This window comes from Photinus pyralis, unplaced genomic scaffold (genome assembly GCF_008802855.1).
Source record: "Photinus pyralis isolate 1611_PpyrPB1 unplaced genomic scaffold, Ppyr1.3 Ppyr1.4_LG7, whole genome shotgun sequence".
Taxonomy (NCBI): domain Eukaryota; kingdom Metazoa; phylum Arthropoda; class Insecta; order Coleoptera; family Lampyridae; genus Photinus; species Photinus pyralis.
In genome coordinates this window covers 25,742,110-25,769,507 of record NW_022170738.1, presented here as the reverse complement: position 1 = coordinate 25,769,507, position 27,398 = coordinate 25,742,110, and the positions used below count along the sequence as shown (strand labels likewise).

General features: G+C 34.9%; 1 long non-coding RNA gene across 1 annotated transcript; it reads right to left on the bottom strand.

The window, feature by feature from the left end:
* Nucleotides 1-26,783, bottom strand: LOC116176892. Its single transcript, XR_004146549.1, has 3 exons — nucleotides 26,403-26,783; nucleotides 2,125-2,184; nucleotides 1-336 (listed from the first exon to the last, which is right to left on the bottom strand). It is a non-coding gene; the product is annotated as an uncharacterized LOC116176892 (long non-coding RNA).
* Nucleotides 26,784-27,398: the final 615 nt, after the last annotated feature.

Here is a 27,398-nt window from a genome sequence, read left to right as displayed (position 1 = left end):
AAAATTATATAAGAAAACTCACCTGTAAAAACCGCAATAAATTGGGCGAATCTCCCATGGAGCATATTCGAACTATCCAAATTACGCATTGCAACTAAATTTTATTTAAACAGCACGCGCGTATTAATTATTCAGCTAATCATCATCTGATAGGCGACGCGCTTTGTTTTCAGCACTTGAAACTTTATCACAATAAAATTGATCCGTTGATGCTCCTGCTTGGAATGCATTAAGATTTTTCTGAACAACGATCCGACGTGTACCATCGGCGCATTCTGTTCGGCAAGCCAGCTACATGTACTTCTCTTCTCAATATACCTGTCGTACGCAGCAGGCCTGTAAGAAGGAAAAAAAGATGCAAAAATAGAAATATTCACACGTTGCCAAGTTTACTATAAATAGATTACAACAAAACGCAACACGTGTTTTGGTATTTACATCGTTCAAATTCATCAAACTACTCATTTAAAAGCGTCATAAAAACTAATTGGACATATTAATACCATAAACTAGTTTGTAGTTAATCAAAAATTAACTGTCTATCTTTACGAATAATTTAAAAACAATTGCGAAATGAACCTTTCATTACAATAATTGTTTCTAGTACCATAATGTTTATTGACCTACTCTTCTATTCGCACCTTACAAATTTAGAGTTTGTACTAAATTTTGCTCTGCCGATGAAACATTCTTAAATTAAAATGGCGCTTAGCACCAGGTAAACCGTAAAAGTACTAGGGAGATGTACCATGCAAGTGTGCTGGAACAGCACAATCTACTTTTGAGCGAACTCGTTCTTAATCCTGTTTTAACGGTGCGTAATGAACTGTTGATAAAAAAACATTTATAAGTGCAGATATGCCGCTTTCGATCTGAAGAAGTAGGTACCTAAATCACCGTGATTAAAAACGCGGCTTCAATTAGCGCATCTAAACAACTGCATAGAAGAAAGTATTCGCGTTTTTCCAAACGGTATTATAAATCCTATGAGCCTATCACGGCGTTTTCACACCACATGCATTTTTTTAATTATTTTCCAATTGGTCAAAATTTCGTTTATTTGCTTATCCATTGTGAAAATGTCGTTTGACCTGTTTTGAATGTCGTTAGAATATTCGAAAAAACGAAAAGAAAAGGATTCGGCTAAATGGACCAACGTCTTGAAGCGTCATTAAATTTAAATTTAATTGTTTTAAAATTTTTCAAAGAACGAAAACAATTATTTCGATTCGGTTGGTAAAACTTTTGAAGCGCACTTTTTAAAACTTCGGACCACGGTAGATGAATATCGTTTTATGCACACTTTCCTATATCGTCCGTTTTAGTTGCACCACCATTCCACTCATTGGTATAATATAATATAATATAATATATTATAATAAAATATAATATAATGGGGTGTGGAACAAAGTCATGCTATTAATAACGGGGGCATACCGTACATCACCAATAGACCGCCTCAATGTAGAAAATCATTCGTTACTCATTTACTTGAAATTCAAGCAGCAACACCTTAGGTATGCCGTAAAGTTACTTGCACAACCATCCCATTTCTTACTTGAAGATATCACAAATCCCATACTACACCCCAGATACGAATGGCAACACACCAGAACTATACTGGCAATTGTGAAATTGAATAAACAAATACGCGACTATGGAAAATTAGATGGAAACCTGTGGGAAGAAGAAACACCGGAAATTGATAGGACAGAGGTAACAGATTGTCTTTTAAAAGAAATAAACAAGGATTTAATTGTAAAATGGCAGGAAGTATGGTCGACAAAGGAAACAGACCTTAGAGTAATCCACCCACAGATAGAGGGGAAGAGGTGTACCAAATGGAAAATTAAAAGAAAAGATCAGATTGCAATCACAAGACTACGAATCGGACATACAAGATTAACCCATAGTCACCTCCTATTGGGAAAGAAAAATAAAAAATGTGCCCGGTGCGGGGAAACCCTGACGGTGCAACATATTATGAACGACTGCATACTATAGATATAAATATAACATATCCTTAGGGGTACTAAACAATCCTGTAAAATACACTGATGTAATAAAGTATCTGAAAGAAATAAATATATATACAGAAATATAGATATATGGCAGAAGACTTACCCTAAGAGGAATGCCAATTACCAGTACAGTAGACTCTTCCTCCGGTAGGTCTGGGTTGGTCTGGAAGAGAGGGAAAAAATATATACCTATGTATAACATAATATTGTAGCGAGCATTCCAGGAATCTCGATAGACATCGAGGCGCCATGAAGAATGAGTCATCGGCGATCAGGAACGAAGGCGGATGTGACGTAAGAGACGTTACGTGTTGACGCTAGATCATTCTGAAGCAACCTTGAGAACTCAAGAATATCTAAGAACGTTCCGAATTGTTCGAGAACAATTGTCGTTTACTATATAAGCAAATTATAGCGTATTTCAGGCAGTTCTTATTTCGATGCGCTTGTGTTATTTTTTTTATATAAATTGTAAGTTATAAATAATATTATTACTGTGATAAATTAATTCATTAAGAGACTTATAAATTTATTGTTAATTAATTGCTATATAAACGAGGTCGTTAAATTTACGTTACAAATATAACTTTCGGCTCGTCACTATACTGGAGCAAAGAGCGAAACTCAGTACATATCAAGAAGGATATCGAAAAATTTACAACACAACAGGTCACATCCTAAGCATCGACCAACTAATTAAGGAGACATTCACAAATACTCTACATATAGAGACATTTTTCGATATACAAAAAGGAAGCTGAAACAAATAAATATTCTTACAAATATTAGCCTTGCGTAATCTGCGCATGCGCACACATGTTTAAAATATGCAATGCGTACCTTTACTAAAAACATCTGTGGTTAAAATTTCAAAAAACTATCTTCATCAATAAGAAAGATGACATTGCGCAGTTTGCGTATGCGCACTTTTGATTTTTACAATATGAGATATGCTTGTCTTTACTAGAAGCATCTGTGATTAAAATTTCAACATCTCCATAAATAAGTAAGTTGACATTGCGTAGTTTGCGCATGCGCACATTTGATTTTTACAATATGCGATTTTCTTATCTTTACTAGAAGTATCTGTGGTTAACATTTCAAAAAAATATCTGTATAAATAAGAAAGTTACCAATATTTTATTTGCCATAGCAATAAATAACATAGTGGATGGGATCCTTGCCAAATCATTATTGTACGTAGATGATCTATTAATATATCTTTGCTAGACCTACAACAGGTATCACAAATTCTTCAAAAAGATGTTGGAGTTCTAACAGAAGAAGCTAAAAGCAGCGGATTTCGCTTCTTGTCCAAGAAGACAAAATTCATGCACTTTTGCCGGCTGAGGCATGAGCATGACTATCCACCACTCTACATATCCAAAGAACGAAAGTACACCATATATCGCAGAGTTCAAACTCATCCCTGAAAGTTGAAACGTCTTAAAATACTGTGCGGGTATATAGGTACCTACATGGGTAGCTGTTGACAAAAATAGTAGGTAAATGCTTTTATAAGAAGTCGATTAGAGTACGAATCAGTAGACCACCACAGATCCTATACAAAACAACACTCTAAAAAATTACAAACAGTATAGAATAAAGCGACGTTACTATGTACGTACAGGCGGATTCCGCACCTCTCCAAATTGGTCTTGCCACGGGACGAGACCAACTCAAAGTCTCGTCTCGTCTAGTCTCGTTTGGTCTCGCGTGGTCTCGCCATACTATCCAAAAATGGTGTCCTACATACAAGCAGGTTCAAGCTTACGACATTATAGAGAAAAGTATGGCATAACAGACATTGGTGCATTTATCAGACCAGATGAATGCAAAAAACTCGGGAAACTCATACAAAGCACGACGATCGTGTGGTGAATACGCTAATGACCTAGGCAGTTGACATGCATTACCAAAACGGATACATAGGCAGAGGCGTAGCAAGGGTTGGGCAAGCAGGACACGTGTTCTGGGCGCCATTCAAAAGGGGGCGCTTAAATCACCAATTATTAAATTTAACAATTAACATAAATCAAAATAAACTAGTTTGAGTTATAACTCGAAAATTATAAAAGAAGAATGAAAATTAATAAATGTGCCTTATTAAGCGGAAAAAATCTACAATTTTTGTTCTTTGCATATTTCTGTATTTCTCATACTAACGATTCTACAACATTTAAAAGAAAAATCACAAAATCTGTTTTTCGCTCATATCTAGTAAACTGTGGATATTTTTCAAAAAACAAAAGCATCTTGAATAAGCTCTTAAAACGACAACTCTTTCCTCATTTAACTGAATCTCTATGTCTTACGGTTTCCGAGATCCTAATGCTTAAAATCCAAAAAACACCCTGTATATTCAGTGTTCCAGACAGAATTTTCACCCTGTATATAAATGCGCACGCGACGGAAATGTACGAAAACGCATTTTCACCGTTACTTACAACAGCTGCCCCTCCCGTCGGATTTGTTCTCGTTCTATTAACCCCGAAGAACCCACAAATATGTCCTACCTGCATCCGCGGATCTCTTGATCTCAATTTACAGATTTGTGCGACTTTTTTTCGAAACGTGCGATCGGTACTCTCAGGAAGGGGCTTCGGAAATTTTCTCATCCCGGGATCGAAAGTAAGGCGCATGTCGAATTTCGTCGTCTCGAGATATTTATTAGAGATTTTCAAGCGTCATGAGCGTCTTGTATTCGTCCCTCTCGCTGAAATATGTAATAAGATATATCTCGATTTCGGAGGTTTTGTCGGCTCACCTCTCACTCTTCTGGCCTTACGGCGGTTGCACATCGATCGTAATTACATAATCAGTATCGCAATCAGAAAGTGGGAATGTGATGGCTTTTGCGTTTACGATTATTTGGTAACTTTCATCACCACACACCCATAAAATGAAAATTAAAATTTTTTATTAAAATATTTTGGCATGTTCATTTTGTTTGCTTTAATGAAAGGAACCACAAAAATGTTAACGAATTTGCCCCTCTAATATGGAAGTTGCCTATTGGGCATGCGCAGTACACGTTTTAGCATGATCTTTTTGTTTACTTTTATTATACCTACGGTCCTAGAGCATAGAAATTTCAAAATGTTAATGATTTCAATTATATATAAATGAATATATAAAATGAAAATTCCATACTGATTAGGCATACTGGTTTATAAAATTAAATGGCCTACTGATTATACGTAAGTATGAGAAAAATTTTAAAAAATATATCTTTTATTTAAACAGGCATTTTGGAAGATCACTTGTTTTTTTATTGTTACGATGATAATAATAAAGCAACTTAATTTTATAAAAACTTCACATAGACAAATTTAAACAAGTATAAATTGTGCACAACTCTTGTGCAGATAAAGCGCATTTTTTATAACCGAAATAGCTTTTGTTTTGACATCACCAATGGATATATTTCTTGCAGACGTCTCAATCGCCCTTTGTGAGTACCCTCTTCCGACAATCCGTTCTTGAGGTATAAAGGTCGAGGAAGAGGGCTATGGTTGGTAGAAATTAATTTCTTTCGTTGAGACCGTTCATTAGAGTACCATGAAGAATAAAACTAGTTCCACTCCCCCCCCCCCCTCCGCGATCACGAAAAAGAGTCGCACGGGAAAGTTATAGTTTGTACAAACCAATTTATTTTAAAGGAGAGGTTGACTAGTTACTTGTTGAGATTGCTGTTAATGATACGCACATTTCTAAAAAGTTGTTATAGCGCAAGACATCGATGTGATAGTAATTTTGACTGACAGAGCAAAGACTGAGGAACAAATGAAGCTAGATTAGCAAACGGTGCTGCAGCAGTGTATTCTTCGAAATCTTTAAAAAACCAATAACAAAAACCATTTTTTCACTGCTTTGCATGTGACTCAACTTCTTCAATACAGAAGGAACAAGTAAGAGGGTTTTCGCTCTAAGGCGAGTACCTTAGCGCATTTTCCATGCATTTATCAGTACTTCCCAAAAGACTATAGGTATGAGCGCTGTGTTTGCTATTAGTAGAAATATTTGTGGTTAAAATTTCAAAAAAATATCTCAATAAATAAGAAAGTTGACATTCACATACAGTGATATTCGTGTACAAGTAGACATAGGGATTTCCTATAGAAATTTCCTGTCTACTTTTACATGATAAAAAGTCTCCTGAAAGACGCCTAATTTTATGCAATCAAAGTAACTTCTTGAAACAAAGATCTGGCTGTCATATTAATTATTAATTTGAATATTGTTGCTTTAGCTTCACAGAAAATAAATCTCTTAAGCTCCTTTAATTGTTATCAGCACTACCCCAATTGGAAATATCAACTTTTTCTTTAGTTGAATACATCGCACACGAACCGAAATTAGTTTTGTTGTAGGTAGTAAAATTAGGCTCTTTCAGGAGGAGACTTTTTATCATGTAGGTAAAAGTAGACATAGGAAGTCCCTATGTCTACTTCTACATGAATATCACTGCATAATGTTTACAATATGAGATCTGTTTGTCTTTACTAGACTTACTCAACAAAATATATTAATAAATAAGAAAGTTTACATTACGCAGCCTACACATTGGCACATTAAGGCGAGGACGAACTAACGGACAGGCAGACGGAAGGGCAGAGAAAGTGGAAGCAGAGCGCACCCAACAAAATGAGCGTAAGAACGTTGATATTTTAGAAAAAACATTTTTTACAATAATCTTGCTACCGTTGAGGGGATTCTGCAGGCTGGTCAGTACTTAACATCTTAATGATTATTTCGCACATGCGCAGGCTACACATGTTTTTAATTTATCTTAAGTTCTTCGCATTAAAACTAAAAAGAAAGAAACGACCGAACTTCTCAAGCAATCACTCGTCCTAAATATTAACCGCGCGCCAACTTGCTGAATTTCGAATAAAACATCCCAATTCGTGTAGGTTAAACAAAGAAAAAATCTCTTTAAAATACCATAATAAAAAACGTAGGTTACTATTTGAAAAAAAAAGTTGTATGCCATGGCACTAAAAACCAGGCTAAAAACTCACCGTTTTTTGAGATTTGACTCAAAGTTGGTAGTTTTTAAATGCAACACCCTGTATATTTGAACGTCAATCTTTTTGCATTCTTTTGTCTGCTTAAATTGCACAACCCATATTTTTTTACTTTTAGCCTTGAAAATCAATAAAAACCTTATTTTTTATTTGTGTTTGCGTTGTTATCAATGTTATCAGGAAAAGGAATGCACAAAATTGACGTTTAGATATACAGGGTCTCTATCTTTAAAAACACCTAAGATACCTGCATCAGTCTCAACCAAAATAGGACACACGGTACATTTGACATTTTTTTTGTAATAAAGCCTGGCACAATTCTTGTAAGTTGTACAAAAAAAATAAGGTCTTTAAAATACGTTAATAACAATTCTAAGTTATTTTTGAAAAAAAAAATTCGACGCCGCTGTTGCGATGCTCCAAAATTTTTTTTCAAAAATCCAGACAGTTATGTTTCCGTATGCCTAATCTACATATCCAAATCCCCGTCGAGCCGTTATCTCGGCAAATTGCCAACGTACGTAGATACATACAGACGGACAAAATTTTATTCTTTAAAAGTTTAAAATGATCTAAAACGTCAACATTTAATGAAATTTTAAGATGTCCGAAAATCTCGATCGAGGAAGCTAAAAATGCGCGTTTAAATGTTTAAATGAGCACAATAATTTACATCCAATCCCAGTTATGTGTGGGAAATAAACATATTGATTCATGATTTATTTATTTATTACCCCTCTTTTGATGATTAATGATTTAGGTTGGGTTAACATTGAAGAAAAACTCTGAATCACCCTTAGCAACAACATATTTGTAATAAATACATAAATTGCATTTTAAATAATTTTAAAAAGATGTATTTTGTTTTGAACTAAAAAATACTACGATTTTTGCAAGAGATGGTTTTGAAAGGGTTAGAATTTATAAGTAAATTCTGAAAAAGTAGAACAGAGAAGAAATCACTGCCTATATGATTAAATCAAGCCAAGTTGCTGAATAACATCTTTTCATTGTTTAATTGTAACTATAGTGTGGGGCGACTTTTACGGAAAAAACTGATAAAAAATGTCCCTTAGTTTAATTTAAAGTTCATTTAGCTTATTTATAAATGATTTCAATCGATTGCACGCTCGAATCTATATTTCTAAAGTTATTTTCGAATGGGGGTTGTTTTCACCCCCAAAAAATTGTAACTAATAATCTAGACTGGTGCTTACGTCTCTGTACTTTGGGGGCTATGTAGTGCTACGTATTGGTGCTGCTATCAGCTCATGAAAGTACCGAATGCTACAAAGCATATAACTTTCCAGAAAAAAGTGTAATTTCAGACAAAGCCAATGAACGCACTCATTCCACCAGATTAATTCTATTTACCTTACGAAGCTAATGGAAGGTTTCCACCACAATAAAAAGCAAAGGGCACTTGTAAAGCCAAACAGATTGCTGCCTTCACAGTTGATTTTTAATTACATTTAGACAACCTTTGTAAGAATTTACATTCAAGCGCGATGGATTAACGATTAATTGCAACCCGCAGGCCGCAGATAAAATATATTTACACAAATGGTCTTTGTGTTTGCTTTAAATGCTTCCTCTTCCGTAACGTAACGGTGCTCTGTAGAACAAAATATCCTAACACAAAATTCCCTCATATTGAGTTCGCATGGAAAGCTACCAACCAAATAGGTGCCTATTGATTTTGCACTATAAAATTAAACAGCCGGTCTTCTACCTACTCCATACCACTAAATATTACTACACGCCCATTGTCGCGAATTTCTTGTTTTTTCATTATTGGCGAAACCTTTATGTACTTATCAATTTTTGCTAGGAAAAAACTCAAAAAGTGACATTGAATTTCATAGTCATGCCTAGCGTATTGCTTTGAATAAGTGATTTAAGAAATTAGATGTCCGATTTTGAGTAATGGTGTGATCCTATGAAACGAGTGACGCAAAAATAAAATAATAGTTTTTCAGATCCTGATGTGACGTCAATCTTTTCGTTCATTTGGATAGATAAATGAGGTACCAAATTCTTGGGAAAACAGCTTCCTAACTCAAACAAGATACTAAAAAAAAGGTTTTGGCAGTCTTCAATCCAATATGCCGAATGTAGGTACACTGCCAAAATTTTAACGAAATTAAAATAACCGAATAAAAATGTTAGTTTTTTAAAGTTGACATTCTTTCTCCTTTTTTTGTAATAAAACCTCGCACAATTTTGCGTTGCTATTTGAAGAAAAAATCAAAAATCCGGCCCGTTATTTTTCGTATGCCTTATATGCATAATATCCAACGTTTGAACAAAATTCGTCGAGCCGTTATCTCGGAAAATGTCCAACGCACGTAGATACAGGGTCTGTCCGAAAAGTAATGTCACGGATTTGATTTTAAAAAATGTATTAGCCAGAACCTTCTACAACGTTCAATTCGAAGGCATCATGGAAAGCCTCTTTAGTAATCTCCTTTAGAGCCTTACAGCAAACCTCTTTGACCTTCTCAAATCTCAATTATCCCGTAACGATGACCACATATTTGCATTTTACGCGCGGTAAACAGTTGTATGTCTAAGGCGATCACGTTTGTAACGAGAAGTTTTAAGGAGAATGAACTCTTTTCTTTGTTTGAAAAATTTAAATAGTCTCTCCCTTACTACCAGATCACTTCATGGTAAATAAGGAGGTCTAAATTTCAAACCGTTCACATATAATAAATCCAATTCTGCCTTCATCCAAAGCACCACGTACCGAGGTTAGATAAATAACAACTACAGGAAATAAATTACAAATTGCAAACGTAAAACTGTAAAATAACGTAAATGCATATTTCTTGTATTTGTTTGTTCAATCCATTAACGCGCCTTTAAGGGCAGCAAGAATTAAAATGTTACCATTTTAAATAGTAGAAAAAAATTTCACGCAACCCGCTAATTCGGCTTGGAATACCGTACAAAATTTGCCTAGTGATTGGTTAATTTTGAAGTGAGAATGCCAATATTTGTGCCTTCCATGTTTTTGGATCTGCGAAAATTGATTAAGATGGTTATTTGTTTTGTACTTAGGCATATAAAATGATGGCATAATTTAACAACTTTTTCTATAACAATAAAAAATTAAAAAAAGTTATTCTTTGTTGAAAAACGTCCATTTCCCGGGACTCGCCTTGTGACAATCTCCTCTTAATGATGTCACCGAACACTCGCTTAATTTATTTTTTCCGACAAAACTCTCGTTTGCGATTTAACAGGAACTTCCGCTTGTACCAAATGAGTTATTAATTTTGGTTATGTTTATGCCACAATTACAATGGAATTTTCGAGTGTTGTCTTTATCGTAATTTTAACATGAAAAATTCGGAACGTGTACTACTTTACTTGCCGACTGCTTCGCACAGTCTTTTTTTTTGCACTCGATTACCTATGACTCATATATTCGGACTCACGGGCGGTTTTCGTTTCTTCCGCGTTCAGAAAATTTCTACACTCGGGTACTCGTTTCGTGCGTCTATCTATATTTCCCCGTTTTTCTTTTACCTCTCTATTTATGTTGCCGCGTAGAAAAACCGAAACGGACCCAACACAAACCTCCAGACCGCGTCCTGTTTTAACCAATAGCAGACCCACATTTTTGTTTTGTCGCCTCGTCTAAACGGAACCAACGAAAAATTTAAACGGCAAAGCGCCCAACCTTCCTTCTTCTGGTAACAAGAACAACGTCCCCATTTTATCAGATAATGACAGTGCTCTTTTCACCATTTTTCAGCGGATTCAACCGTAACGTTTTTCTCACAAATGCCAGTAAGTATATTATATAACTCATGCAGTGACACTGTGGCAGTTGTGGTTGTGGGTGAAACGACAAAGAAGCTTGCTTGCAGTTATGTTCCACCAAACATCGGGGGTATCATCTCGCAACTATGGTGCTGACGTTAATTGTAACGGGAGACGTTCGGTGCCCGCTTGAGGGATAATATTTTATATCTTTATTTGGAGCAAAATATTGGTTAATTTAGAAATCTACAATATGTTATGACACAACATATACGCGCTTCACACGTTCGTTATTTCCTTAATTCTTATGCAAAGAAAGAATACGCTTGCTTTTCGTAATAACAGGTGCATTGCAAAGTGTTTGCTTTTCTGATAATGGGCTCATCCCGCCTTCATTTTTTATTTCTGATCCACAAAGTACATTAAAAATAAAAAGACCCCTGTGTCCTCAATTTTTATTTGCGAGTAAACTAAACCCAAAATAAATTATTGAAAAGCTGTGTTTTTAGTCCGAATTTGAAACGCTTCAGACTAAATACGTCACAAACCTACAACCAATCACGTAGAAGTGAGCTGGCAACCTTACGCGAGGGTCTGACGTTTGTCACATTTGACGTTTTGAGAGGGATGTTTAACTGCATCTAGCACGAAAGTGACAAGTGCCTGTGACAGATGACGCAAGTTATAAATGTCCATTCTCCTGCAATATTGCCAAGTCGTTATGTCATCTGAATGGTTCTAGGAGCTGATTGGTCGGGCTTATTACGTCACAGATCCCGCCACAATCATATCGTTTTGAATAAACCTTTAAAACCGCACATGTTCATTATTTTTTTGCTAATCAGCCTCCATTTTTAAATAAACTTTTACTGTCCAAAAAAATGTTTTATGGTTTCAGGTACACGCTTATTAAATTAGAACTGTGGAATTCAACTATACTGTAAACCCCCATTTCGCTAAAATGGAGAAAAATAATTCCATTTTCTCTACAATAACTTCAGCAAGCGCTGTAGTTCTCCAAAATGTATGAAAATACAACAATAAACTATTCATGGACACGTAAATTTGAGAATTACGAAAAATCACGCGATTTATCGTTCTTGTTTGTAAGGAAAATTCGATACCGTAGATGTTCTAGAAAAATCAATAGAATTTAAAAAGCAAAGCAGATTAGTAATCACGATGAAATTGGCTTTCAAATAATGTGCCATTTGCCATAGGATTGCATTTAAAATTTTAGGGGTTAAGCTCCCTACGTAGAGTGGTGAAGACTTGGGTTCGTGATTTGTATTCCAAAAGTTGTCCCCTTCGAATACAAAATTGATGTGTTCGAGGATTTTTCGAAATTTCTAAATGTAATACCCTAAAAGCCCTATGTATACTTCTCGTTGGGCCACTCTGTATATATCTATGGATTATAGTAACTAATTATCATTTGATAGCTACCCTAAATTTCATTAAAATCGGCCCCCACCGATTTTTATTTCAACTTTTAGACGAACTTAGACAATGTAGTTAGCGATGAAACTATGTCCCTGAATTTATGCTTACGAATAATTAATAGCCACTGTGAAATCTTTTCAAGGAAGCCCATAAATTCGACAAGCAAAATTATACTGGCAAATAGTGTGAAGGTTTCGTATTCGATAACAAGTTACAAGGACGGTATGTGTACCCACGCACGTAATCAATATACTGGACATGGAAACAAAAACAAATTAGAATTTCCGAAGCACTCGCGAATTTTAGTTATGGAAATACACGAATTACGAATATATGGATTAAGGATTAGAGGACGGCACTATGGAAAGCATCTCCATTTCGAAGACTTCACTTTAATTTAATTTAAAGCAGGCGGTGTCAGTTAAAAATGTATTCTGTTGTTCTAGATCTCCATTATTCAGAAACTCTATTATCCTGTGTTTCATACAGCTGAAAGGAAAAGAATTGGTACTTGGTGTACCTATACTGTAAGAATATTCCTTTGAACTGAAGCAAAATGGCCACCGATGTTGTTTCTAAATAAATATGTTGAAATTCTTCTTTCCCTCAAACAATTTTAAATAAGAGCATATTGTAACGGTACTTCCTAGTATGCTCCTAAATTTTTTCCATTTTATAAAAAATATAAGTGCCCGTGTAAAGGTGGGAAAGAACAACAATACCACAGAGGGCGCCGCGTTTAGTACAAGGAGAGGCGAGTTACAAGATTTTGACTGCTATTTTTTTTACCGATTATGATTTATGTCTGTGACAAATTTAGGCAGTATTAGTGGCAGAATTTCTTAAATCTGTTGGTTGTATTACGTGGGCGGGTGGTTAAAAGGAGCAGGCCCTGACTTCGTAAATGCGTTCGAAACCTTGCGGCGCCGATGAGTCGTGGATATGACCTGATTGGTTCAGATTACAGAAAAGGTTTTCTTTATTTTGCAGTCATCGACTCATCGTTATCAGGGCTCTTACGGAACGTGGGTTTTGGAAGATAGGCGGGAAATACACCACGTTGAGTCGATAAATGGCTGTCAAGCATTAGTTTTACTGATGGAATGGTTTGACTCTGACAAAAAAGTAATGGGAAGTTAGTTGTTCTCGGAGAACCGTAAGGGAATGCGGGTTGTAGGTACCGTGAGCGAAGTTGGGACAAGCACCTGTCAATTAGCGCAATGTGGCTTTACAGTCTCTTGGAAATTATTAATCGATTTTTCGAAAAGAACTCGCGCTGATACGTTAATGAAGTATCTATAAAATTAAAATCGCCGGCGAACATTCAGAACAAACGAGTAAAGTTTTAAACCGGAATTAAAGTTTTTCGTGGCCCTCATTCACAAATGATAATTATTTACTAATAAACTATGTATTACCAGATACCATAGACAGACTAAAGTACTACAGATATACAGTGAGTTTTTTTTAAATGCGAACATAGGAGTTTGCGTGGAATGTAATTTCCCCATGTTCGATTTAAAAAAAAAACACATCAATCTAGGAGGTGTGCGCGGTTCACATTCCCAAATCGCGCAACTTGTGTGACTATGAACAGCAACTTTAATAGTCTTTATGATGAAGAGTACTCGGTAAGATTTTTTTAAAGAAGCCATGTGAGGCCATAGCAACTTTAGGATACATTTTTCTTAAACTTACAATAACTTGATCTCACAGGGCACGTGCTGACACATTGTGAACCAACCTTCAATTATTTGTAGGTCATGTGCACCTGGTATTCTACTAATTTGATCTATTCAATACATAAATGAAGAAAATAAATACCGAAAACAATTACAATAAATGTCCGAAGTGTCCTCCTTGACATTCTAAGCAATAACCTAACCGATTTCGTAATTAAATTGGACGGTGGTATTTTTAAAAATGTGACAGCTGTCAATTGTATCTACTACTCATTTGAACTACTCAATAGATTGATGTGTTTTTTTTAAAAATCGAACACAGGGAAATTACATTGCATCATTGCATGCAAACTCCTATGTTCGCATTTAAAAAAAATTCACTGTATATCATGTCATGCAAAAATATGCTTCGCGAAATTCGGGATATCACCACCAGGTGTTAAATCTAAACTAACATTCTAGTACATCTTCGAACCAAAACATTAAAATTTAAATGCACTCTTAGAAAGAAAAGATTTCTGCAATATACCGCTGAACATAAGAAAGCAGGAAATGCTGGAAATGTGTTTAGAAGAGAGAAAAAAATCTTATGTTTATGAGTTGACAGTCCTATGAATGTCTAAGGATATTGTATAAAATAGCTATTCATCTCCTAATTCAATCAGGCTCTTTATATACAAACATCTTACAAATAAGGTTCGTAATAGAATCGTTGATTATACGATAGGTAAGTACATGATAATCAAAAGTAGAATGTTATTTAAAGAAAATTGCGATAAATATGTACCTGCAGTGAGGTAATTTCCAATATTGCAATCAGTTAGATGTGCTATTTTTATACATTGGGTGAACCCACTATATTGGAAAATTAATAATTACAGATAATTTCCCACATTATTTATCACTAATTGCGATTTGATATTGAAAGAGGAAAAATATTGTACCTAAATCTCTCGGAAAGAATTTTTCCGCATTCGCACTAAATGCAGCACTCCCTGCGGTCGTTCTGCAAAGTGCGGAAAAATTAACTAACCGAACTAACCGAAATAACTGTTCTGTAACTTTCGCTTAAAAGTAGCGTCATTTGAAAGTTGACACACACCTTCGAGGAAATTGTATCTTATCCTAAATGCTAATCAAAAGAATTGGTTGGTCATAATTTCAAGGGGAAAGAGAACTTTTTGGTAAAACGTGTAGCAATTTCGAGGTTCCGATAAGAGAAACTATCTTATCTATTCCAGGAATACTGGGAAACGCTTTTATATTCTCGGTCTGTCGTTTCCAAAAAAAACTTCGTTGTGTTTGGCAGTTCTCAAATACTAACGTACGTGCATCCAGCCAAAATCCAAGAAATGGCCTACTTAGCTTTTTCAGAGTATCTCACTTAATTTTGAAGATATGTACTGAAAAAACACAAACAATAGCATCACCGACTTAGTATTTTAATGTGTGATAGAAAGTATATGTACTCGAATCCTACAACCTATTATGCTTTTAACAAATCGCCCTAGAGCGAAAAATCAAAATCCTTCTCTTTGCACCTTAACATTTATGAAATGTACAACAAAAAACTAACCACTCGCCGATGTAAAGAGGATCAACTCGTCAAAGTTTACACAAAAATTGTGTACACCTCACTACTTTTTATTTGCAATAATAATAGCAGGAAGTTGCACATTTCTAACAAATTTAAGCCCAAATTCCGCAGTACATCAATTTAATTGACCTTGATGGTGATAAAATCCAAGATGGCTACCGAAGTGAATCCATTCTACTTGCATGCAACATTTAATCTATTATACGATCTTTGGTTATGAATAATTATGTATCATTTTTGTGTAAGTTTGCTTTTAATAGAACCATTTTTCCTTGACTTTGCATCGTGCCTGTTTTAAAAGGGTGTTTAATGGCTTTATGATCTTTTGGTGGAGTTTTTCTCTTGTAACTGGCTTTCGACGCTTCACTGACGCTCGTTGCGGATAACCAACAATTGCGTAATATCCTTGACCAATAATGATTTTGAGACATTTTTATTGCTGGATTATTCTTTTCTTTATTATTGTCTACCCGATTATTAGTACTTAACTCGATATTCTTGGTGGACACCGCATAATTTTGGATTTTTTATTATTGCACAACAAGGAAGTTCCATTGGAAAATTCCACCGCCATCTTATATCAAATCAAGCACGTGATACCTACATTACCTGGTGACTTACTGACATCGCGGTTGTTTACACTTGAATAATTATTCCTGAATTGCAACCGCAAGTATTAACGAAACCTTGTGAATCACTTCGATATTTATGATTCTACGTACATTATTGTCGTTACCGATTACCGAAGAATAAATCTTTCGCACTCCGATTTTGCCTACATTATACTTTTGTCACTCCGAAGATTCATTCGTGTTAGTTTGATTACGTTGAATCCTTCAGATTAAATTTGTTATATAAAGATATTTAGTAACCCGTGCTTTGTAAATTAGTTTTTAGCGCATTTCCACAAAAATAAAAAAAAAATGCGCTATTGTGGCCACTTTGTCCGTCCGTCCGTCCGTCCGTCCGTCCGCTAACTTTGCGACGCTACTAGTTTTTTATCTTAAGAGCTATTGTTCTACTTTTTTCGCTATTTGGTTTGTTATGGTGTCGAGTCTTGTACCAAGGAAGGAATTTTTTCTGTACCGCTTACAAAAAAAGTTATTGTAAAAAAAACAAAAAACCGTTTTTACATGTTCCATAATTTTACACTTTTGCCGTTTATTAACGATCCTAGAGATCGTTTATAATTTTGCATTGCTATCTGTCGCCTGTCGGTTGGTCTCTCCGTCTGTTCCTTTGTCTGTCTGTCCATCTATCTGTCCGTGTGAACGATAACTTTGTTTAGAAATGTTCGATCGCTTTTACATCTCCGTTAGTTATGAACTGAATTGCATGAAATTCAATATGGGCATAGATTTAGCCATATAATACGCAATGCCAAAAGTTGGATCGAATCGATTCAAAATTCACAGTGCCCTTTTCGCATCTCGACCATTTATAAACCGAATTGCAAACTTTTTTACTTATAAAAGTATTTGAATGAAATTTGATACATAGGCACTTGGAATAAAGGAAAATCAAACGCCAATTTCAAAATTTGGTTTTGCGCATGCGCAGTGCCAACTTTTTTATTTATGGAAGAATTTAAACGAAATTTGATACATAGGCACTTGGGATAAAGGAAAATCAAACGCCAATTTCAAAATTTGGTTTTGCGCATGCGCAGTGCCAACTTTTTTATTTATGGAAGAATTTAAACGAAATTTATCCATAGGCACTTGGGATAAAGGAAAATCAAACGCCAATTTCAAAATTTGGTTTTGCGCATGCGCAGTGCCAACTTTTTTATTTATGGAAGAATTTAAATGAAATGTGATACATAGGCACTTGGAATAAAGGAAAATCTAGCGCCAGTTTCAAAATTTTATTTTGCGCATGCGCCGTGCCAACTTTTTTATCTATGGAACTATTTAAGTGAAATTTGATACTTAGGCGCTTGGAACAAAGGAAAATCTAAAATTAGTTTTAAAATTTAGGTTTGCGCATGCGCAGTTCCAACTTTCTTATTTAGAAAAGCATTGAAATGAAATTCTTCGCATAAACTGAAATTGAAGTAGCACGTCAACAATGGATTGCCCATGTGCAACGCTATCTTTTCATTTTTACGATTTTAACAGAAGTTGCATCTTACAAATGGGAAATGAATGCAAGTGGAAATGCGCTTTATGTAAATCGTTTACGATTACTTTTTAACTTGTTGAAGTTACCGAGATCTATTCCGAAACCGATTACATTACTTTTATTGTTGCTAGTGGCTTGATTACATTTTAAATCCTTCAGATTGTTGTTGTATACAAATTTAGTTATTTGTGCATCGTAATAGTATATTATTCCATGAGCATGTAATAGCCATTACATGCAAATAGAATACTATACTTTTTCTACGAATATTTGGCAAAATTTAATGAAAATATTGAAACTTGACGTTTGTTACCAAACCAATTGCAGTTGAGTTATTTTATAAATATTTAAAGTTGGTCATACTGTGACAGTGTGACAATTGAGATGATATCAGAGATGTCAAAAGGTTGCCAAGCTTTCGTTTCTCATTTCTTAAAATTTGATCGTTTAAATTGTGGGTTTATTGCTATATGTAATTATAGCTAATCGCCTAAACATTGAATAATGCGGGTACTACCAAAACTACGACAAAATAACAGGCATGTGCGACTTACGAGTTACGAAGTAACAGAATTTGTACGAATGCTTAACCTCACTTCCTATTTTTACACTTTGAACTCGACTTTGAAGATCCTTTTGTAAGTAGTAAGTAGTTGTCTTTTAGGTCGAGAAAATGCGAGTGAAATATTCAAATTTTCATATTTATATTTAGCTTAGATCGATGTAAGATATTTAGACTTTTCCGGCTATAAATTTAAACATAATTTTTTTGCCGTTTCTGTTATATTTGGCGGCGGCGTACAACCACAGAATAAGACCTTCACAGAACAGAAACATAAATGGCGCTAAATTGTCACTGATTACAGCGTTTCCCGTGGTTGTACGGAGAACTATTTATCGCAGACTCAAATATTTTTTTGCAAAACCTGTAATTTTGCTCGTTACAGGAAATATTTTTTTTCTACAACTGTCAAAAAAACCTGTCATTTTCTGACGGATTTCGTAACGCGAAGTACTAGATTTTTAATCGGTTGATTAATAAGTAAGGTTGCTCTTGACAACGTGCGCGAAATCGTCAACAGTGAAAAAAAGTATTTCGCGCACGGGACAAAGTTGAACTTAAACAGCAATTTAATTAACAATCGGTTCAGTTGAAGAAAAAATATTGTATATAACGCTAGCGCGAAGTTATTTCGCGCATTTGACTGATATTTTAACTCGGCTTCGCCTCGTCAAAATACCTTCAGTCTCAATGCGCGAAATTGAACTTCGCGCTCTTGTTATATAAATAACTATACCGTCGATTTTATACGTAGGTACACATGGTTTTACACATGTCAATTTTGACTTTTAAAAGATTTAATAGTATATTAAGATACAAGTGTATAATCAAGTCTTTAAAGCACGCGCAACGAGTTTAAGGGCACGACGCAAAGCGGAGTGCCTTTAACGTTGCAAGTGCTTTAAAGACCAATTATACACGTGTATCTTATAGTATTTTTTATTATACCTGCAGTATAATTTAAAAATAGGAAATACAATGAAGTCATATTGACGTTATACTCGAATACATGTTTAATTAAGTGGGCTGGGTATTCGAAATTTCACGATTGCCATGGAACTGTCACTTACCGTTTGCTTATAATCATCATAATCTTTGTAAATAAAACGATTTCCGTTGAAAAAGATAATACACCGTCCATTAAATCGCTTGTTGTAAAATCTAAACAAACTTTGGTAGGTGTAAAATCCAAATCCAGTAAAGCCTATTATAAAGAATATGAAAAGTTGTTTCCATGGACGAATAGGAAGTTACTTACGAATACAGTCTTAAATGCATCCCTAATGCTGGCATATATGAAGGAAATATCAAAGGTATTTAAATCTTCTATATTTTGGTGCATTCATTCAAAACTAAAGCAATGCTGCGATTAAAAAGTGGAACAGATTTGGAAGCATACCCTAAATTACGCGCGTTTGTGAAAGCTTCAACGAAAGGATAGGTACAAAAGCCAAAGAAATGTTCTGCATTTACAGAAAGCGACCTAAGAGGATTTTTTATTTCATCCAGATGACAGTTTCAAAAGTCATACTTGAAGTATCGTTACTTAGCAACTTTAAAGCACGTGTGTTTTAAAGGCCCTTTTTCGCACGCATTTGAGTGTTTAAAACGGAGATTGTGATTCAGGTATAATAAAAAATATGAACAAGTTATGTGACCGTAAAGTGTTGTGTGGCGGATTTTAACTATAAAATATCAACAAGTTAAAAAGTAATCGTAAACGATTTACATAAAGCGCATTTCCACTTGCATTCATTTCCCATTTGTAAGATGCAACTTCTGTTAAAATCGTAAAAATCCGGCCACAAATATGAAAGATAGCGTTGCACATGGGCAATCCATTGTTGACGTGCTACTTCAATTTCAGTTTATGAGAAGAATTTCATTTCAATGCTTTTCTAAATAAGAAAGTTGGAACTGCGCATGCGCAAACCTAAATTTTAAAACTAATTTACTATAACTAACTAATAAACTAAGATTTTCCTTTGTTCCAAGCGCCTAAGTATCAAATTTCACTTAAATAGTTCCATAGATAAAAAAGTTGGCACGGCGCATGCGCAAAATAAAATTTTGAAACTGGCGCTAGATTTTCCTTTATTCCAAGTGCCTATGTATCACATTTCATTTAAATTCTTCCATAAATAAAAAAGTTGGCACTGCGCATGCGCAAAACCAAATTTTGAAATTGGCGTTTGATTTTCCTTTATCCCAAGTGCCTATGGATAAATTTCGTTTAAATTCTTCCATAAATAAAAAAGTTGGCACTGCGCATGCGCAAAACCAAATTTTGAAATTGGCGTTTGATTTTCCTTTATTCCAAGTGCCTATGTATCAAAATTCGTTTAAATTCTTCCATAAATAAAAAAGTTGGCACTGCGCATGCGCAAAACCAAATTTTGAAATTGGCGTTTGATTTTCCTTTATTCGAAGTGCTTATGTATCAAATTTCGTTTAAATTCTTCCATAAATAAAAAAGTTGGCACTGCGCATTCGCAAAACCAAATTTTGAAATTGGCGTTTGATTTTCCTTTATCCCAAGTGCCTATGTATCAAATTTCGTTTAAATTCTTCCATAAATAAAAAAGTTTGCACTGCGCATGCGCAAAACCAAATTTTGAAATTGGCGTTTGATTTTCCTTTATTCCAAGTGCCTATGTATCAAATTTCATTCAAATACTTTTACAAGTAAAAAAGTTTGCAATTCGGTTTATAAATGGTCGAGATGCGAAAAGGGCACTGTGAATTTTGAATCGATTCGATCCAACTTTTGGCATTGCGTATTATATGGCTAAATCTATGCCCATATTAAATTTCATGCAATTCAGTTCATAACTAACGGAGATGTAAAAGCGATCGAACATTTCTAAACAAAGTTATCGTTCACACGGACAGATAGATGGACAGACAGACAAAGGAACAGACGGACAGACCAACAGGCAGACGACAGATAGAAATGCAAAATTATAAACGATCTCTAGGATCGTTAATAAACGGCAAAAGTGTAAAATTATGGAACATGTAAAAAACGGTTTTTTGTTTTTTTTTACAATAACTTTTTTTGTAAGCGGTACAGAAAAAATTCCTTCCTTGTACAAGACTCGACACCATAACGAACCAAATAGCGAAAAAAGTAGAACAATAGCTCTTAAGATAAAAAACTAGGAGCGTCGCAAAGTTAGCGGACGGACGGACGGACGGACGAACGGACGGACAAAGTGGCCACAATAGCGCATTTTTTTTTATTTTTGTGGAAATGCGCTAAAAAGGCATCGTTTCCCATATTTTGAAACAGATTGTTTTGTGTTTGAAACGCGAAGAGGGTTGAAACGTGCTGATATTTCTCTCCTATTTATGCAAGGTATGGAATTTATAAATTACCAACGGTAAAGGCGCAAAAGGGTGTAGACTTGAGTTTTATATTTAAGTATATAGACGTAGATACTTATATTGTAATTCCTTTTAGACAATGAATAAAAATACGTTTTAGATAATTCAACAACTTCCACCTTCGCTTCTCAAGTAACAAGTAAGCATCAGGATCAAGTTAACATTTGTTGTCAAAAACTTGTGTGACAATTTGCTGAAACGGTTTTATTACCTCTTGGAACAAAAAATTTAGTTCTAAAGATATTTTTTAACAAAAATATGTACAAATATTTCGTACGACAAATCCTTATGTAAGGATCTTTCTGCAAAGTGTTAACATCTACAAAGCGTAAGTTCCACTCACTTCTGAGTTTTATATGTAGGTAATTTGTAAACATGTAATTTAAGTTCTGTGTTAAATAATGTAATGTGATTATATCTAAATACACTTTAATTTAACAACTGTGTGTTCTTTATCGATATTTATGATTTAGATCGAATTGGGGAAATTATTTCATGAAGCTGGTCACCAGATGGCGCTACTCTGATTTTGATGTTTTAGTTCACAGTACACCCACCAGGGTCCGCCAAAATACCATACAAATTTTTAACATTGCTGTTTCTATTCTGAGAAGGCCGTATTCTGTGCGTACAACTTCATTATTTTCATTTTCGCTATTCCATCTTGACACTTTCAAATTCGATGCGTCGGTAATACAGTGATCTTTTCCTTTGAGTTCAATTCAGCAACTTAATTTATATTAAAAACGGTCTAAATTAGCATGGGATGTTTTATTTAATTTAATATTGATTTTCAATTATACAATTTTGCATTCACATTTTGTTTTTTGTGTTATTAAATCTAATTCTTAGATTTGGGCAAGTCCTATATTTCGATACAAAGGGAAGTTACAACCAGATAAATTGACAGATCGATTCTTTGTTTTTTATGAATCTTTCTCATTGGCTGGCTGCGGTGAGTTTTTTTAAAGCCATGCCCAGTGATTAATTATTACTCACTGCTGTTATCCAATAATGTGAAGAATTTATACTCTTACTTCATAAAATTGGAACGTTTAATGTATTCATTAACCCATATGAGTAGAAAAAGTAGTTTTCTTGAAGTTCACGTCACGTATGCTCTTTGAATTTCACCAATTTGTACTGACGATTCGTTGTCGGTCAAAATTTTGCTTTTGTTTAGTTAACGTAAATTGAATTATTGATTCAAGGGAGTGTTAATTACGGTTACTTGATTAGTGTCGGATGTTAGACATTGCTGTCGCAATATTTATACGCCACGCTATCCACAATCCCTCTTGTTTCTTTGTATTTTATCTGTTACAAATAAGGCAGAAAAGCGCCCTTCTGAGCTCAAAAGACCGTTCCGACCTGTGGTTCAAAAGGCGACTCCTTTGATTACATACTGGTCTTCGATACAATCGAATTGTAATTAGTACATTTGTTTGAATAGTCGTTTAACCATTGTAGCTCCGTTGTTTTCTGGGGAAGCCTGTCTTGATATAGATAATGTCCAGAGCGTCAGTAATAAATATGTATATCGTATAGTAACACATTGACAGACACAATTTACAATTCCTTAACCTATCCTCATAAAGGGTAATCCACCCTATCCTCAATGCTGTAACTTTGCTTTTTTCCCTTGAAGGCGCTAAGTTGACAATTTGACGGAAAAATTTCCCCATTAGAGGTAGAGGTGGATTCGAGGATGGATTACTTCGTGTGATCATTGTCTACAGTCTCTCCCAATATAGAAATCAGTTTTATTAGAAACTGCGCAACACAGTGGTTCACGGATTAACAAAAATATATAAAAATGAAAAAAAGGTTATCGCAAGTAATTTTAGCGTATTCTCCATGAATTGATCAGTGCTTCCTAAAAGGTCATTAACGGACTATTTATGTGTACAAAAGAAAATATTAAGTTACAGTATAAATATTCTTATAAATAAGAAACTTAGCATTGCGTAGTCTGCACATGCGATATGGTTGCCTTTACTAGAAGAATCTTTGGCTAACATTCCTATCTCTACAAATAAGAAACTTGACATTGCGCCGTCTGATTTTCACAATATGCGATATGCTTGTCTTTACTAGAAGCAACTGTGGTTAGCATTTCAAACAAAATCTCTATAAATATAATCAGATGATATGGTGCAGTCTGCGCATGCGCACATTAATCGTCAAGATTTTTTTCTTGGTTGAATTGCCAGAGCTAGAAGTACCGAATGCAAAATAAACGAACTAAACATCTATTAAGTACTATTGGAGTACTTAATGTCTCGGACGGACGGACGGACAAAGTGGCTACAATAGCGCCTTCCAACATTATTTGAAAAATGCGCTAAAAAACTGAACTTACAATAAAAGATACTGAAAAAGGTCTTACAGCAAAATTGTACACAATTTCCGACGCCATGTTTCTACAGTTTTTTTGTCGCCAGGGGCGTTATTCCAGTGGCGTATCAAGCCTGCATTTTTTTTAATGGAATACCCCATATTTTATTGCAGATTTCGAAAGTGCTTAAAAAGATATCCTGGCAGAACACATCCAGATCCAGGCGCGTTTCGAAAGGTGTTGGATAGATTTACAACTACTGGAAGTCTAAAACGAGCAAGGAGAGTTAACGGAAGCTAGTTTTGACGGAAGATAATGGATTGCAAATTCTCGGCGCGGCTGTTGACAGTTCTCGAATTAGTGTGAGTGAAATTATAGTAGCAACACGGATATTTCAATGAATTCTGTGCATCGTACCTACTCTTCAAAAGCACTATTTTTGGAATGGAATACTGAGAAAACACCTTCTGGGTCCTTATTTCTTGGAGGGACTCTTAGACGACAACCGCAGGTTCCGTCGGACGACTTGGTCGAACTCTTCGAAAATGTCTCTGTAGCCGCTCGACGACAAATGGTTTTCCAACACGATGCACATTATAACAGTTCGGGAATACCTTGATGAACGGTTTCCGGACTAATGGATTGTCCGTGAGGGCCCAGGAATGTGGCCGCCAAGATCACCAGACCTCGCTCCCCTTGATTTCTTCCTCTGGGGCTACATGAAGAATGAAGTGTACTGTCGTACCAACTACTGCCGAGGACATGCGGGAGAAAATTCATGCGGCTTTCCATGGTGTATCACCCGAAGCCCTCTGGGCGTTGTCTAGGGCTTACGAGTCCAGGTTTCGATTACGCCACCAACGGGAAGCTCGGCATTTCAGACATTTATTTTAAGTTGGTAGATTCGCTAAGCTCTTTCTTCGTGTCATTTTCATTTTTTTAGGTGTAACTCTACCCAAAACTCCTTTAGTAAACAAATAACCATATTTTTTAAATTTTTCAAACATGCAGACTTGGGTTCAAAAAAGAGCGTTTTTCTACTTGTTTTTTCTTTGAGGGTGCCATTTGAAATTTAAAAAAAAAATGACAGTTGGCAAAGGTCAATCAAAACTTTAATTTTTTTCGATAAAGTACCTAAAAGAAATTATTTAACAGTGGAAGAGATCCTAGCCTATGCTTCAATTGAAAACTTAGCCGCCGGTTTTAGTTTCTTTCAAAAATATTCGAAAAACTCAAATCTTAAAGAAAAAAGTTATAACAGCGAAATCGTTAAAGTTAAGGGTAAGTAATAATTGTTATTACATAACAAAATAAATCCCAGTAGTTTCTCAATCTGCAATAAAATATGGGGTATTCCATTTTTAAAAAACGCCACTGGAATACAGGACGCCTCTGGCGATCAAAAATATTTTAAAAACATGGCGACGGTTATGTACCTACAATTTTGCTCTAAGACTTTTTTCGGTATCTTTTATGGTAAAGGAATTATGATCCGAGGGTTCTTAACTTCTTAGATGCTACACCTTGTAAAAAATTAAACTATCGACGATAAACTAAATACAAAACGGTTCAGAGAAAGAGCAGTAACCGCTAAAACAGATAGTTTTGTGGAAATAACAACACAAACAAATTACAAAGTAAAGGGCAATCATAATTTTAGGTACGCAGTGTGTAAACTAATCTAAGCGCCCCTATAACTGGTAGGATTGGTGATATCAATGTAAATGTTCGTGGGTAATATTATGAATAAAAACTAACTGAAGGCCCTAAATTCTACTGTCCTATCACTTTCAGTTTGACCGGAAGTGACCATGAATTTCGAAATTTACAAGGCACACCTTGTAGAATTTTAAATTGTTGGGTTATACATACAAACTTTTCATCTAATAAATAGTTATTACGTTTAAAAATTAATTATACAATAGAAAAAATTAAAAGAATTATTAAAATCAATTTTGATAATTTTACCATTGTTTAAAATCCTTGTTATTGGTTAAATTACGTAAAATGGATTTGTGTGGTCCATTTATACCATTAACCCAGATAAAAATTTAATTTATTTTTTAACCAACCTGGAATAAATGACCGAAAACAACGTATCGTGTAAAATTGTCCAGTTGGCCAGTTAAATTTATGGTCACCTGCGGTCAAAGAGAGAGTTATAAAAAATACTATTTAAATTGTTAAATCCGTTTCGACTAATAATTTGACACAAGTTGCAGGGGTGAACCTAGTTTGGTTTGCACCCGGTGTGTTTTTGAAACGACAAATTTAGTGTACAATAAAAAAAAGAAATTTCCGAATATTAATAATCAATTTATTCTACACCAAAAACTGGTTAGAGAAGTTGTTTCAGAAATCAATGATCTTTAATATCACATGGGCCTCTTGTTAATTCAACTATACGGTCATTAAGGTAAAATAAAAAATGACAACAGGTCGCCTACCTGTCAAATATAGGGTTATACCGCCTCAGTAGGATGTGTATCAATGTCGACTGGTACAAGCTTCTTGATGAACACTCATGTAGTAAGACACCAAAGTTATATAACAATAACTACAGTTACTGATCGATCACAATTTATATTTATATTTCTACATCCGATTCTAAAACCACTTTAAGATTTTTCCATCTCGATTTGTGATATGGTGATTGTCGAGATACACGGTAGGCACTCTTGCTAAGTGCGTCTCTATTTGCCAACTAATCCAGGAAGGTAAATCTCTGTTCGGTATCTTAATGTAGTATCAGGGTTCTTTGCTATAATGGCAAAATGAATGAAAAATATTGACAGTTTTAAATGTTCAGTAACCGATACGAGCCAGATTTCAGGTAAAACAAACAAATATAAAAAACTTGAACTCGAACTGAGAACTTTCCATTGTAATTATAGGTACTAATCTCAAATACGCTGAAGTGTGTCGTTCTAAAAATATTGCACCAAGGGCAATAATATCATCGATAAGGAGTGTAAATAGTAAATCATGTATTATGTACTAAAAATAGAGCGTTTGTATAGATAGTTCGTAAAAGACGACTCTACTTCTTTTATAAAAGGAGGCAGTAGGACTGGCGACGCTGATATCCTATACTCGTGTACTGCCATCTGAATATGAGTTCCGCTGTGCAATTTCCGGGTTGCAATTGCCTGCTCGACCTGTAAAATTGATATTTAAATCATGTTAAATTTTCGCCTAAATTGTGTGTCCATGGCTAGCTCAATGTTACGAATGTTTAGTGCAATTACCTTTTGGAGAGTGAGCTTCTTTGGTACACCAGATAAATTTTAAACTCGTCCCCATTCCGTTCAAGGCCACTTTATTGCAGTTAACAAAACAATTCACTTACATACCAGGTGTCCAAGTTAAAAATGAACAGTATCAGGACTTCGGATACCGTAAAAGTTGGATATCCGAACGTCATTTTGTGGAACTATAAAAGT